The sequence below is a fragment of the Chiloscyllium plagiosum genome, chromosome 36, assembly GCF_004010195.1.
Source record: "Chiloscyllium plagiosum isolate BGI_BamShark_2017 chromosome 36, ASM401019v2, whole genome shotgun sequence".
NCBI lineage: Eukaryota > Metazoa > Chordata > Chondrichthyes > Orectolobiformes > Hemiscylliidae > Chiloscyllium > Chiloscyllium plagiosum.
The window spans coordinates 22,358,529-22,375,333 of NC_057745.1; positions in this window are offsets into that span (position 1 = coordinate 22,358,529).

Here is a 16,805-nt window from a genome sequence, read left to right on the forward strand (position 1 = left end):
GTGCAGGAGAAGAGATGTAAATGCATGGTTGCCATGTCACCATGAACCTTTTTATTGTCTCACCAACCCATTTTAATTTGCCCAGGGTCATACACTTCATAACTACTTCCTCCAGTGGATTCACAAAAGATCCTTTGAGCCTCAGCAAAAAAAAACCTCAGTGCAGTGCTCATCTCTCCTACTCCTGGAGCTCACCTGTCCTATCTGCTTTCATCACTTCACTCTTGGTTCTTCACCTTTTGACCCTCCAGATCTCAGCTCTTGGTAACAACACCCTCCAGCAACTCCCTCGTTGCCAGCACTGACTTTCCGAACTGCTTGCTGTCCTCCAATCACAGGCTGTTTCTCTTCTCTATTTATGGCTCATATTATGTACATGAATTATGATTGGTGGAGCAGCTCCTTTCATTCTATTTATGGTGGAGGGGGAGAGTGTTGGGGTGACTTGTGAAAGCAATTTGGACACAGATCTACCTGCAGTTATCCCTCCTCCTGCCAGCCTGTATCTTCTGTTGTCTACCTGACATTCAAAGGTGTATTCTAACAGGGCTAGACTGGGTAGGCACAGGAAGGATGTTCCTGATGGTGGGGGAATCCAGAATCTGGATACAGTGGAAACCAATTGGGACTGAGCTGAGGAGAAATGTTTTTACCCAGAAAATGGTGAATCTTCAGAATTTGCAAACACGGAAAGCAGTTGAGGCCAAGACATTATACGATTTCAAGAATGAGTTGGATATAACACATGGGATTGAGGGATCATAGATATGGGAGAAAAACAGGAACAAGCTATCGAGTTTGATGATTAGCCATGATCAGAGTGAATGGCAGAGCAGGCTTGAAGGGCTGAATGGTCTACTATTGCTCCTATTTTCTATTTAACCCCCTTCTCTTATTTGGCTCCTGTTAAGCTGTAAATCTTCATGCACTTTGCTCCACTCACTTTACTGGCAGGAGACCATTCTTTAACACCCTAGCAGCATCTACCTGTGCCTGATTTATCATATTCATTTCCTGAGTTTTATCATTCCCATTGGCTTCAGTGATCAGACAATACAGAGCAATGTCAATGAAACCCTACATCCAAAACAGCTTAATGCTCAATTAAGCAGAGAGGTTTGTAGATGCTTCCCACTCACTCTGCATTTGACTCTCGCTAGTACCCTCCTCCCTTCCAAAACATGGTTCAAGTTCACATTGGGGTCTAACTTACTGATGTTGAACTTGAACTCATGATCTTCCAATGTCGAGGCGGGAGAACCATTGCAGAGGGAAGGCTGACAACCATCAGCAACTCCAAATGCGTAAATCGTATAAAAAAGCTTCAGCCACTCTTGCCCTTACTTCGCATTCACGCATTTCAGAGCGGTGATCAGTCAGGACCAAGAATCCCATCCCATTCTAACCAACATGGTTCTGAGGAAGGGTCACTGAAACATTAACTCTTTATTTCTCTCCACAGGTGCTGCCAGACTAGCTGAGCTTTTCCAGCAATTTCTGTTTTTGTTTCTGATTTACAGCATCCGCAGTTATAGAGTCATAGAGTCGTTTTTATTTTTGACGTAGCATGCCACTGCTGCTTGGATTGAGTCCTCTAATAAAACAAATCAAACCTTTGCCTGGTCTGAATGATTCAAGGATGATCTAAGGACATCTTCAACCTGGTTACCGGTTTGTGTCTGCTCATCAGACCTCTCGGATCAGTTTGGATTCCCCATGAATTATAGCCTAATCTCTTGGACTGTGCTACAAGCAATACATAAGAACAATAATAAAGTCTGACAGAATTGTTGTACTTTTTTCACTTCCTGAGGACAGAAGTTAAACATATATAACAATGCTCTCAAAGTACTCAATAACAAATTAGCATGTTATTGCAGAAAAAATTGTGTAAACCACAAAGTGTCCACATTTGATTGATGGAGTGTGCTGGAGATCCTAAAACATTTGATTCACTGGCAGCACCAACTGGAAATTTGATCTAATGATTTCTTTTCCTGAGAAACATTCATGTCTCTCTAATTGTCTGTGTTATACTGCTGAAGAGTGAGGCATTGTACCATCATTACATACCCCATTATGGGCATGCTAATGTAGCATATCATGCAAATAATGGAATATGTGCATAACACAGTCTATTTCACTTGTAATTGCTCTAATATTTTTGCAGCACAAATGTCCTACAAGACATTTCTTCTGAACTAACTTAACCATGGCTTTCCCACTGCAGCTGTATTTTTCTCACATACGATATGGCACTTGTTGCCCATTTTACCTTCCTGCCATATGTCAGTTTTATCTTTGAATAAAAAGGATTGAGAAACGGTGATCTGGCCAATGTGAACTTTTATTATGCTACAGTCATTTTCCTTTAAGCTCTAGGTACCATGATTTGTCACATCCTGCAATTTTAGTTTTGAAACCTTACTTGCAGAGGAATATTAGTAAAGTGTGTTATTAGTTATTGTCAAGTATACTTCCTTACCATTCTTTTATAAATTTCACATCATTTATCTTGTTACTTCACAATAATATTGATGCCTTATCAATGTCCTTTTTAAGTTATGCCCCTTCTGTTTGACTTCCCGCTGAGTTAACATGTAGTTAACACTGATCTCACTCTTCAGTGACAAGCTAGCCCATTTTGTTCCGCCTTAGGATATTTAGAAGCCATCGAAATACAAAACAAAATCCTATTGCAATGCAGCATTACAGAGGTTACAAGTAGTTTCAAGAACTCGTCAATGAATCATGTTTATTGTAATTGATGTCCAGTCATTATGCACAACGATTACATACTTGGCAATTTCTTTAACAAATATTAGACATTAATACAATTTTGTAGCTTGGATGCTGTGCAAGATGGATCAGTATTGCAGTTTTATTTGTTCAGTGGTTGCTACTTTACTTTGCTGCTAAGTCATATTCTCCAGGCTTGTGTGTTTCAAAACAGTGGACATTCTCTTCCAGGTCTTGTGGACGGAGGTCTTGAAGGTGATACTGGAAAGATGATGGAAGAGTAGAATATTACATCAGTTGGACAAACAATTTTGACTTCCACCTCATGTTGGCAGTGAGATTGATAGCCACAGGCAGCTGAAGGTGGTGGATCTGCAAAATTATTTTTCTGTATTCATTCACAGGATGTGGGTGTCACTGGCTCGGCCATCATTTATTGCTCATCCCTAATTACCCAGAGGGCAATTAAGAGTCAATCACATTATTGTGAGTCTGGATTCACAACCAGATAAGGATGCCAATTTCCTTCCCAAAACATGATTAATGAATCAGATGGGTTTTTCTAGCAGTCAACAATGGTTTCACGGTTACCTTTATATTCTTAATTCCAGATTTTTATTGAATTCAGATCCCACCATCTGCTATGGTGAAAATCAAACCGGGTCCCCAGAACTAAGTCTGGCGGGTATTGCTAGGATCTTCCCAGTGGCAGCCAGGCTCCTTCACTGAGTCACATAGTTCTGCAGCCCACTCCTGTGCTTGCAGATCATGTTGTGAAGAGGTTTTTCCCTCTGCACATTTTCCTGGCAGCTGTGGTCACAATGTAAGCTTAAAAATAGTGTAGGAGTCACGTCAAGGCATCCATCTTTGCCAATGGTCAATGGCCCTCTGATCGGGCCTGCAGTCTCAGAAGGCTGCTTGGCATTCTTAATTAGCAAGCAGATAGGGAGATGGCCAATTGGAAGGCTGCTTTTGAGAAGGTTGTGTCATTGAATGCAATGCTGATATCGGGGGACAAAACTCCACCCCATGTGTTTTTAAAATCTGAAAAACAGCAATTTTACAAGAGCAAGGAAAAGTCTGTAATATTTCACTAAACAGTACTAAATTGTGTACTAAAACAATACAAAATGGTGGCTCAGTGGTTAGCATTGCTGCCTCACAGCACCAGGGCACCCTGGGTTTGATTCCACCCCCAGACGTCTGTCTGTGTGGAGTTTGCACATTCTCCCCGTGTCTGTGTGGGTTTCCTCCGGGTGCTCTGGTTTCCTCCTGCAGTCCAAAGGTGTGCAGTTTGGATAGATTGGCCATGGGAAATTGCCCATGGTGTCCAGGGGTTTGCAGACTAGGTGGGTTAGTCACACGAAATGCAGAGTTAAGAGAATAGGGTGGGGGGGGGGGTTGGGATGGATCTGGATGGGCTGCTGTTCAGAGGGTTAGTGTGGATTTGATGGGGCGAATGGCCTGTTTTCACACAGTAGGGATTGTATTTTTAAAAAAATGACCACCAGTAGTCCTGGCAGTAATGCATCAAATTCAGAAACAATTTTTTTTGTAAGCCGCGTGGCCTTTTAACTTACCTTAAATAATGATGATAATTTTCAGAAATAGCGACATTTTAGCACAACAAAAGCAAGATTTATTTCAGTAATATTGTGATGTCAGGAAAGGAAAGCTGGGCAGGGTCAAGCTGGCTTCTGCGCATATTTCATTAATTTAGTTCAGATCAGAGCCAGAGTCATTATTTCCTGTGACTTGAGGCCTCCAGGGCAAACATGAAATGGAAAGAGTTAGCTGCCTGCTCCAAACTGATGCTTACTGAAACTGAAAGGTCATGTCATGTTTTCTGGCAATTGACTCAATGGATTTGGATTCCACAACATAAGGTCAGACAGCTCCACTCAGCACATGTTTACTGGGAAATGTGCCTCCCAGATATTTCACAATGACCTTATTACCCTGCCAGACTGATGAGCGTTGCTTGGATCTCTCAGACCTTCTCTATTTTAAAGAACACATCTTGCTTTCAAAATGGGTGATACAGCTTCCAAAGGGTCATATGACCTGTTAGCTGATCCATATGGGTTCAATGTTTGGGGTCGATACTTCTGATAGTTCCCTAAAGATCCTTATGTGCACTGAGCATCTTTTCTGTATCAAGGATTCATCAATTTTACTCTTCACCCTACGCATATGATTGTTTTAATTTATGTTCCTTTTCTTATCCTTGCTTTCCTCAACCAAATCATTGTATCTCAGGTACTAAAGGCCTTCTAAACCCTTTCCCAAGTGGTCACCATTCTGTGTGTGCTCCTACACTGCATTTAGCAGGCAATCTGGCCATACAATGTTAATTCATAGAATCGTACAGTAGAGAACAAGTCTTTCAACCCATCCAGTCTGCACCAACATAACCATCACTACAAGTGCACTGATCCCAATTTCCTGCACTTGTCCCATATCCTTGAATGTTATGATTATTGAAGTGCTCATCCTAATATCTTTTTAAAGGTGTAAGATTTCTGCCCTCCATGACCTTCCCAGGCAATGCATTCCAGATTTCCACCACCTGCTGAGTGAATTTTTTTTCCCAACTCCCCTCTGAATCTCCTGCCCCTTATCCTAAAACTTTGCCCTCTCATGATTGACCCCTCAACTAAGGAGAACAGCTGTTCTCTAGTCACCCTGAACATACTTCTCAGAATCTTATCCACCTCAATCATGGCTCCCCTCTGGTCTAAAGAAAACAATTCATGCCTATCTTGTCTCTCCTAATTTAATTTGTCCATCCCAGGCAACATCCTGGTGAACCTCTTCTGTAATCCCTCTAGTGTTATCACATTCTTCCTGTTGTGCGATGACCAGAACTGCATACAATACTCCAGCTATTGTTAATGTTGTTGTTACATAATGTCCATACATAACACTCTTCTAGATTCATTTCCTGCCTTAAACTCCTTTTCTGTACCTTGTTATACACAGACTCGACTATTCCAGCCAGACTCCCACTTTTCACCCTTTGTAGAGGTGATCTCATGCCAAATTCTGCTGCCCATATCCTAATCTGCAAACGTTTCCATTTACTTATTACTCCTATTCTTGTTGACTCACATCGACACGTGTTCCAGCAGCACCCCGATTTTAAAATCCTCATCTTTGGTTTCAAATACTTTTAATGCCTCATCCCTCACTATCTCTCCAATCCACTCTAGCTTTACCATCCTCCAACACCTCTGCACTCCTCCAAATCTCTGTCCAGCACATTCCTAAATTTATTCATTGTGTCTTTAAAGGATGTGCTTTCATCTGCCTGGGCTGTAGACTCTGGAGCTTCCTCCCTAAGCTTCCCTTTTTCTTTATCTCTCACGTCTGAAGATGCCTCAGAAAAGCTACCGCTTTGGCCAAGCTTTCGGTCACTTGTCCTAATGCCTCCTCATGTAACTTGGTGTCAATTTGTTTATTTTTGTGAACAGGCTACTGAGCAAGTACTGTGGGACATTTTAATTTCATTAAGCGCACTATGCAAATGCAGACTGTTGCTGTTTTGGTGGATAGTGATCAGAAGCTGAAACCTTGCTTGTATCATTCCAAATATTGCCCCAAATGAGATCTCTGACCCAATGTAAGCTGAGGGTCATCTTGGTGTTGCTCCGTGTACCACTCCTGTCATAACGTCTTTCTGATAAGACATTCTCAAAGTAAACGTATGAAATTCAGTACATCTCGATGATCATGAAGCTACTCTGTGTATTTCTTTTACTGTTCCTCTCTCAGAAGAAAAATTAAGATCACCTCAAAGAGTCCCTGATAAAGAGTTCCACATACATTTGACAGAAGTGAAAAGCACAGTGTTGGTTCTGAATGCGTGAATGCAATGTCTACAAGGTTTTTCCTGGAAAGTTGCAAATTGCTAAACTTCATCTTATCAGTAATGTATCAAATTCATTTCTTCTCTTTCAAAATCACTATCTCCAATTAGCTGTCAGGCATTTGCTGTTGATTGCTACTATATATATATTTGCATGAGTTGAACGTTTAATTTATATTGGAACGTACAACACTTCAAATATTTAAATCTGCATGCTAAACTTTTTAACAGGGATACAGCAGGGTGATAAGGAAGAACATTTTAATGAAGCAAATGCATGGAACTTTTCAGATATGAGGAGGTAGAAATTAAGATGAACAGTGATTTCAAAAGGAAATTAGGTCGACACTCAAGGGGGATAGACCTGCAGCGCTACTGTGTGGAAATGGGATTGATTGGATTCCTCTTCAGAGCATCATCATGAACTTGATGGGCTAAATGATTTTCTTTTGCGCCAAAGATCTTTTGACAAAGAGGAGTTGAAATTTCTCAACAGAAACTCCATCAGCCATCAGAGATGAGCATTTGTCTACTGATGCTCATAACTTCAAAAGAGTTCTGATTTTAAGACCTAAAGACCGTGAGACATAGGAACAGAAGTAGGCCATTCAGCCCATTCGGTCTGCTCTGCCATTCAATGAGCTGATCTGATAATCCACAGCATTATTTTCCTGCCTTTTCTATATAATCCTTGATTCCCTTACTGATTAAAAATCTGTCTCTCTCAGCCTCAAATATACTTGATAACTCAGCCTCAATAGCCCTCTGCATTAGAGAATTGCATAGATTCACGATTCTCTCAGAGAAAAAGATTCTTTCCCATCTCTGTCCTAAATGTGCAACCTCTTCTTCTGGCACCACTCTAGGTACAGTCTCATGGTGTGGACTTCGCTACCGGTCCTGGAAGAAGAGGAGGTCCCACCAGCTCACTACCCGATCCAGCAAGAACTCGAGAACCCTTCCTGCAAACTGCGGTGCTGACCTTCCCCTGTCTGATATCTAAGGCAAAACATGAGGAACCATACATGGTAACTCCAAATGGACTGTGTCTCTCTGGGTACGCAAGGCCTTTTAACTGTGGCTCAAGTGCCAGTGATGCGGGTCAATTCTGGGATCTCCGGTGAGTTGCAAGCTGCTCTGGGAACACACATGGTTAAGGTGGAGCAGAAATTGGTCATGATAGTTGCCATAATACAAAGAGTTGTGAAGTTAATGAATTAATGCTTCCTACTTTTTATTGCTCATTCACCTTTTTCACAGAAATAAAGCTACCTCTTGGATCAGAACCTAAATCTTTAACAACTCAAGGCATATATTCAGCTACTTTTTGAAGAGCAGAAAATGGCAAGGCATGATATATTCCATAGATAATAAGAATTATATCTTCTGTATTCGTGGGCTTTGATATCATTTGTCAAGAACTGGACAGAAAAGAATGCATTTTGAATTCTGAGGGACTTGAAATCCATTTAAGACATTAACAGGTGACGTGAGAAAATTATCTTGTAATTTTATTAAAATATATAAATACCATATTTAAGCAACAATTATACAAAGATCTGAAATGTTGTTTTAAAATGTTAGTTTAGGATCAGATGGTAAGAAAGATTTTTGCTGTGCCACTACATTTTTATCACAGCTACATTTCAGCAAACCATGACATTAATTGTCGTCCTATAATGTCACAATATTCAGGTATTTTAGTGCACATTAATAAATTGTGCACATTGCAGAACACTGGAAAAGAATCTATGTCAACCTTGAGGTGAATAGTTTTATGCTTGTCTGTTGGAGCAGAGTTTCTGTAAAGTTACATTGATCAGTCAAACTTCTACATTATAAGAGATATAATTACCAACTTAATAATACAATTCAAACCACAGGAACTAAGAGATTCTGTGAAGAATTGTTAGTAATACAATGAATAAGACCCTTGCACCAAATATTCTGATGACCGAATGATCTTTTCTCATTTTATCCTTTATTTTCCATTCCAATTAGAGAGCCATTTCATATTCCACTACATTAAAAAGAAGTTATATATAGAAAAGACAAAATATACCTAAAGAAGAGGTTATTTGTTCATGTCATTGTGTCATTATTTTCTTAAATGTGCAATAACGTGATTATTACCTACATTCCTTCATTGGGTAAAAAGAGAGAGGGTTCTGAATTGAATTGAATGACTCACTGTCACTTGTATTTAACACATAACTGCAGGGAAAAGTGTAGTGTGTGGCCATGCTCTGACATCATTTTAACTTACAGATGATAATATGATATAAGACTGAAGATAAGACATAAGACTTAAATGTAAGTAAAAACAGATTGTCCTCCCTTCCTGTGCTCCACTCGACATTGGGAGGTGGGGCGGGCTTGGGTCTCCACTGTAGGCTCTGGGCCCACCAACGCTCCCACATCACAGTCCATGCCACAGGGGCTCAGTGGTTAGCACTGCTGCCTCACAGTACCATGGACCCCGGTTCGATTCCAGCCTCGGGCAACTATCTGTGTGGAGTTTGCACATTCTCCCCATGTCTGCGTGTGTTTTCTCTGGGTGCTCCGGTTTCCTCTCACAATCCAAAGATGTGCAGATCAGGTGATTTGGCCATTTAGTCAGGGATAAATATAGGGTAAGGGAATGGGTCTGGGTGGTTTACACTTCGGAGGGTCGGTGTGGATTGTTGGGCCAAAGGGCCTGTTTCCATACTGTAAGGAACCTAATCTAATCTAATCCATTCCAGTGGTATCAATGCAGGTCTGCTGCAGATGAAGTCCGACAGCTCTGATTCTGACGCCGAATCCAGATGCCACTTTCCGTGCCAACGTCACCAAGATGGCCACTTGGGTCACCAGAACAGAGGTGAATGTGCTGCACACTCAGCTTGGATCTATATTATAATCAAGGCACTGAGCAGATCACATACTGAAGCAGGAGGATGAGAAATGAGTAACCGGAGATTAAAGTTGATGACCTCCATACTGCACCAGATGCTCAGATTGTTGCCAAGAATTCTAGTGATTCCCTAATGGCCGAAATGTTTGGTCAAGTATTGCATTGTATCATTGTTTGGTCAAGTATTGCATTGTAGTAATCAGAGCCAATAACCATTCTCACCTCAGCCATCCCCATCAATACACAGCCCTCTAACCATAACCTCATACTTGTTCTTATCAATTCATCACCAACGTCTACTTGGCTGGACACAGATACTGCATCCTGGGTCCATCGATGAAACCAAAAACATGTTTGAAATGACACTGATTTAGGCTTTCCACAGTTTTCTCTGTGACGGCAGTTTATTCATGTTCACATGTGAAGTGCGAGTCCCTGGATGAACTCCCCTCTAGCAGTAAGACAAAGTAATTTTTCTGGTTTCTTAATTGATTAGTCTTAAAATAATTATCCTTTCTTCTGACTTGCTCTGTATTTTTCTTTCTGTCAATGTGTTATGAGATAAGCGTGTCATGTTAGAATCAAAGAGCTTCCCTGATTATTGGTTCTTGAAGAGACAGGACATGATGGGCATGAATGGCATTTCAATTAAATAAAATTCACACTTTAAGACTCAAAGGAAAAATATGCTGTGGCAGGACTAGTGTATCCTTGGCATTGGTTTACAACTATTGTAAATTCGGACATGTTCTCTTGAGATTAGAAGAATACCAAGTGTAACTTAACACTAGCAAAATAAGGTCAACGTCTGGTACATTTTCAGATCTAGACTTTGGGGAAAACTCTATTCCATTCTATTTAGCTTCCACACCTCTTCCTTTTGTTTTAGAATCTTAAGGAGTTACTTTTTAATGCTACATTATTATATAAAACAGATAATAGAAATTCCATTTATATGTTCAGAAAATCAATTTTATCTCATTTTCTTTGTCCATAGGGAAAGAGCAGTGAGCAATATTTCTTTTGTAAGTTGTCCCTTTTGTATTGACCTAGACGGCACCATGAAAGCCACTCATAAGTTGCCCCTTTCAAGATACTGCACATGCTCATCAGCATAAAACAATTTAAAGATACTTTACACTGAAATGACCAAGCCACACACAATGAAGAATATTTACAGAGGTCATTCACTTTACACAATCATTTTGTTTTACTTTCTCTGTAATAACTTTGTATGATTTTGTCCTAATGTGAACAGATCCAGTGGGAAAGCACTGTTAAAAGTGCATTCTGAATATTAACTTGAGAATTCCATTGATACATGGTTGAGGTTCCAGTCATGCGGATATCAGAATGAAACTCCTTGCTTTGGTATGGAGATCATTGGAGTAACAATGTCAGTGGTTCTAATTGTCTGAAGGGATTCAGAAAGGATAGAGCCAAACAGAAAGTCAGAATGATGTATACTGTCTCTATTCTATAATGTTTATCAAGTCAGCAAGCACAGCATGAGGCCATGTGTCAGAAAGTTGTTCTTCGCTCATTGGAAAACTGCATAAACAATCCCGACACATGCTGGGGTCTCCTCTTGCAGGCTTCCATGTTGACAGTTCTAGGTCAATAAGGCAGTATCTGGTACTCTCTGATCAATAGAAGTGTCCAGTATACTCTAACAAATGGCCCCCGACATACAGTAAATGAAAAGTTGAAATGAAGTTAAGACTAGGAAAAGAAGTGATTGACGTGGCCAAACACTGGAGGGGAGTTCATCTGGTTACTTACATCCACTGCCTCCAACTGCCAACATCACCACCCCCCACCCCCCCACCCCAACTGTGCACCCCACTCCCCATCTCCCCCACCTTTGTGGAACTGTCCTTCAGGTCATTGATGAGAACTATTCAAACAAGTGATTGACATGTGTAAACAACCAGCTCTTAGAAATAAAGCTGTTTTAACAGGCACTTGGGTCAAGATAGGAGACAATCCTCATCAGGCATTATCAGTTAGAAAAAGACAAGGGGAAGAGTTTCATCACACCTCAGTGAGACAAACTGAGCAGAATGCCATTGCCATCAGAGTCAAGCAGTGTGGAGCTGGAAAAGCACAGCCTGTCAGGCAGCATCCAAGGAGCAGGAGAGTCGACATTTCGAGCATAAGATCTTCATCAGTGGCACAGATCAACACTTGCTTGGTGACATTTATCCATTTTACTTCAGGATCAGTAAAGCACTCTCACCTGTCACAGGTTGTGTGTTTTTTTAAATCTATTTAACATGTGCATCAGTTGTATCTAATCTGTCAGGGTATTTAAGTCCAAAGATGTGCAGGATAGGTGGATTGGCCATGCTAAATTGCCCATGGTGTCCAGGGTTTTGCAGGCTAGGTGGATTGGCCGTGCTAAATTGCCCATGGTGTCCAGGGTTTTAAAAGCTAGTTGGATTGGCCATGCTAAATTGCCCATGGTGTCCAGGGTTTTGCAGGCTAGGTGGATTACCCATTGGAAATGCAGGGTTACAGGGGTAAGGTGGGGTTGGATCTGGATGGGATCCTCTTTGGAGCATCAGTGTGGACTCAATAGGCCGAATGGCCTGCTTCCACACTGTAAGACTTCTATGATTCTATTCTATAATTCTATAAGGGCCTCAGAATCTTGGAACAACCTTGTGATGATGTCAGAGTCTGCACATCCCTTAGCATAAATAACATGGTGTGGGTAGAGTTAGGACGCTAACCTGGACTAGAACCTTCACATACGCATAAACACATGAAGAAGTTAGATTAGTCCTTATTTCGTGTAACTACAAGTCAAAGTCTAGTATATCTAGGGGCAGCATGGTCATTCAATGATTAGCACTGATGCCTCATGGCACCAGGGACCGAGATTCAATTCCACCCTTGATCTACTGTCTGTGTGGAGTTTGCACATTTTCCCATGTCTGTGGTTCCTTCCACAATCCAAAGATGTGCAGGTTAGGGTGAATTGACCATGCTAAATTGCCCATAGTATTCAGGGATGTGCAGGTTAGGGTGAATTGACCATGCTAAATTGCCCATAGTATTCAGGGATGTGCAGGTTAGGTGAATTGACCATGCTAAATTGCCCATAGTATTCAGGGATGTGCAGGTTGGGTGAATTGACCATGCTAAATTGCCCATAGTATTCAGGGATGTGCAGGTTAGGTGAATTGACCATGCTAAATTGCCCATAGTATTCAGGGATGTGTGGGTTAGGTGCATTAGTCAGGGGAAATGTAGAGTATTAGGCTAAGGGAACAGGTCTGAGTGGGATACTCTTTGGAGGGTCAGTGTGAACCTGTTGGGTCAAACAATCTGTAGGGATTCTATGATATCTATGATTGCCATATGTAGAATAAGTAGTGTTGCTTTGAAGCTTAAACCTGAAGCCAATTCTTGACTTTTCCCTCTCTTCAACTAACCTGTCTTGAACCCAACTCAATGTGACATCAAACATGATAAAAGATGCTGCACCTTAATAAATTTAGTGAACTACTTTAAAATAATTTATGAGACAGTGGCTGCTTATTTTGGTTAATCTGAGAGTTTGATTATTAAAACATACAGGTGCCTATATTTAACAATGGCAATGTTACTGTTCATCAAACCTCGATTTTGTTATATAGAGCTGAAGCTGTTTGGATACAATTAGATGAGTCTCATGGCTGTGGATGAATTATTACCTTCACCACAGAAAGTGAGATCAGGACCATAATTGCCTTCTTAAAATGAACAGGGCACCATGGATAAAAAATATGGCTGTTGAAGTATTGGCTTATGACTCATTCACAGTCTAGCAGGAGGTAGACAGCCTAATGCTGGAACCAAGGTCAGAACATTAGGTAATGTCACCACATCTGTGCTTATGATCTCAGGGTCATTAAGTTTTCCTATTGGTACTTACACACAGAGGAAATACAATAAGCTAAGAATGATGTTTACTTGGGCTTAGGAAGAGACTTTTGAAATGATCTTGTCCACTGCCTTTCCAGCCACCAGCTGTGTTTAGAATCACTTTACGTATTTCAAGTTGATGCAGGATAATTGAACATATGATCTTTGTTCCACTATTATTTTCCACACGTATGGAGGACAACAGTATCCTGTAGGCAGCTATAATATTTGCATATGTTTAAATTTGAAAGAGTAGAGACGGTGTTGCCCCAATGCCATGCCATCTTGTGTGAACAAATTGCAAGCAACTAGTTTCAGTTGTTAGTGGGTGCATTGATTCTGACTTGTAAACTTTGTGTGAGTTTAGAAACATATTTCTGTGCAAGTAGGAAGTTCGTCCTGTGATAAAAAAAGGTTGATGAATTTCTCAGAGTTGAAAGATTAAATGCTTTCTGTACTGTCTCGATAAAATGTTGCAAGATGAATCCTCACTACTGTTCATCATTTTAAAGGAGTTATCTGGTACTTTCTCCTAGTAGGGATCTGCGGAGACTATGTATTCAAATGCGGTAAAGGAAAACCACGTAATAGTCTTACAAGAAGAGGTTCTGGTCTGAAACAAGGTTTAGTTTATTGCATGATAGCAATCAGATATGAATTATATTAGCAATAGACATTGTTGCAGAGACTATGGGGAAGATCTTGATGATAAGTCTTGCTCCTTTGAGATCCCAAGCTGTTCACTCATCAGCCCATATGATATTGTCATAGTAGTTGATACTTAAGGCATTCCTTAGTGTTAACCCTTTCAGACCCCTACACCATGAAGTGGCAGCAAAGTCTGAGTAAAAGGAGAAACGCTGAACATGTCCATGTTTTGCTCCATCACAACCATTAGCACAAATTGCCAGTCAGTGGTGTCAACCTCTGCTTCAACTGTAAATAGTTGTCCTTACAGACATGACAAGATAATTGCCCTCATTTGCTGTTGTGTAGATACCACTCCAATTAAAAATGTCCAGCTTTCACAAGTAATTACAGATCTCAGTGGATGACATTTAGCTGAGTATCCTTTGTTGATGTACCTCCCAGAGGGAAAACCGTAAAAGAACAGCAATATCTGGAAATGAATGGTTTGATAGCACTAACACTCCATTCCGACAAATAGGAGGCAAGTCAGGCCATTATGTCTCATTTGAGGAGAGAGTGGGGTCTGCAGATGCTGGAAATCAGAGCTGAAAATGTGTTGCTGGAACAGCGCAGCAGGTCAGGCAGCATCCAAGGAACAGGAGAATCGACGTTTCGGGCATAAGCCCTTCTTCAGGAAGGGCTTATGCCCGAAACATCGATTCTCCTGTTCCCTGGATGCTGCCTGACCTGCTGCGCTGTTCCAGCAACACATTTTCAGCGATTATGTATCATTTACCAACTTTACTGGTGTTGCTTTTGCTGAGTTTAGCAGAGATGACGGGGTCTAGCATGGGGCAAGGATTGCTGAACTAAGTGCCACTAACTGGATTGTGGTAGACCACCCTATCGTCAAAGGTCCTGAGGCTGGAAATCTCACCTGCCCGCAATTGAACCGCAGTGCCACGGGGGTGATGGTGGCAGCTGCTAGTATGACACCCACCTGAGGCCGAGCACTGTTGCTGGATCCCAAGCCATGGGTGATGGCTGAAAAGTGAATTTGCAGGATGGAGATGGGCATTGAGGGAAGCCCTCCCCTCCCTTCCCGATGCCAAATCCCTCAACCAGGCACTGATTGCCTTTGAAACAGGGAACACTCTAGGAGACTGCAAGCGTCCCGACAGCTGGATCTGAACTTGCCATCTTCCCACCGCCCATTGATAAATTGGTGAGGGGCATTACAGTTCAACTTATAGGAATAAACATTCGAACATAAAGACATATTATATTATGTAAACCTATGCTTCAAGAAAACAGCCTGTAAACTATTAATGACCAACATTTTAGCATTTTGAGTTTAGTGTTACCATTTGACATTACTGATTTCAATGGATATGCCAAGATAGGTGCTCAAAATACAGAGAGGCAGTAGACAAAAGTCAGCCCCAAAAATAGCCAAATAGCTCAGGCAGAGTGAACCACGGGGGGGGGGTGGGGGGGAGGCGACATTTCAGAGAAATGCCACCTCCCACTCCCAAACGTGGTTATGTCCTTGGCGGAGTGGGAGGGGGAATTAAAGTGTTCAGCCACGGGGCGGTTGGGTTGGTTGGTGCGGGTGTCCCAGAGGTGTTCTCCGAGATGTGGAGGGGAGGGAAATATATCCTTGGTGGTGGGGTCTGTTTGGAGGTGGTGGAAATGATGAAGGATAATATGATGTATCTGGAGGTTGGTGGGGTGGTAGGTGAGGACCAGTGTGGTTTGGTCCTGGTGGCAATTGGAGGGACGGGGTTAAAGGGCAGAGGATCGAGAAGTGGAGGAGATGCGGTGGAGAGCATCGTCAACCATGTCTGAGGGGAAATTGCGGTCTTTGAAGAAGGAGCTGGAAATTTGTTGCTGGAAAAGCGCAGCAGGTCAGGCAGCATCCAGGGATCTGGAGAATCGACGTTTTGGGCATAAGCCCTTCTTCAGGAATGAGGCGGGTGTGCCAAGCAGGCTAAGATAAAAGGTAGGGACGAGGGACTTGGGGAGGGGGGTTGGGAATGCGATAGGTGGAAGGAAGTTAAGGTGAGAGTGATAGGCCGGAGAGGGGCTGGGGGCGGAGAGGTCGGGAAGAATATTGCAGGTCAAGAAGGCGGTGCTGAGTCCGATGGTTGGGACTGAGAAAAGATAGAGGGAGGGGAAATGAGGAAGGTGGGGAAATCTGCATTCCTCCCTTGTGGTTGGAGGGTTCCTAAGCGGAAGATGAGGCGCTCTTCCTCCAGGCGTCCAACCTCTCACCCTCGCAACGTGCAGCCCTCCACTCCCTCCACTCCAACCCCAACCTCACTATCAAACCAGCAGACAAAGGAGGCGCGGTGGTAGTTTGGCGCACCGACCTTTACATTACTGAGGCTAAACGGCAGCTCGCGGACACCTCATTCTACTGCCCCCTTGACCATGACCCCACCTCTCGACCACCAAACCATCATCTCCCAGACCATCCATAACCTCATCACCTCATGGGCCCCAACTATGCCTGCCTCTTCATCGGATATGTGAAACAGTCCATCTTCCGCAACTACACTGGCACCAACCCCCCACCTTTTCCTCCGCTACATCGAAGGAGGCCATCTGGGTTGTTCGGTATTGGAATTGATCTTCCTGAGAGCAGATGCGGCGGAGGCGAAGGAATTGGGAATATGGGATGGCGTTTTTACAGGGGGCAGGGTGGGAGGAGGTGTAATCTAGGTAGCTGTGGGAGTCAGTCGGTTTATAATAAATGTC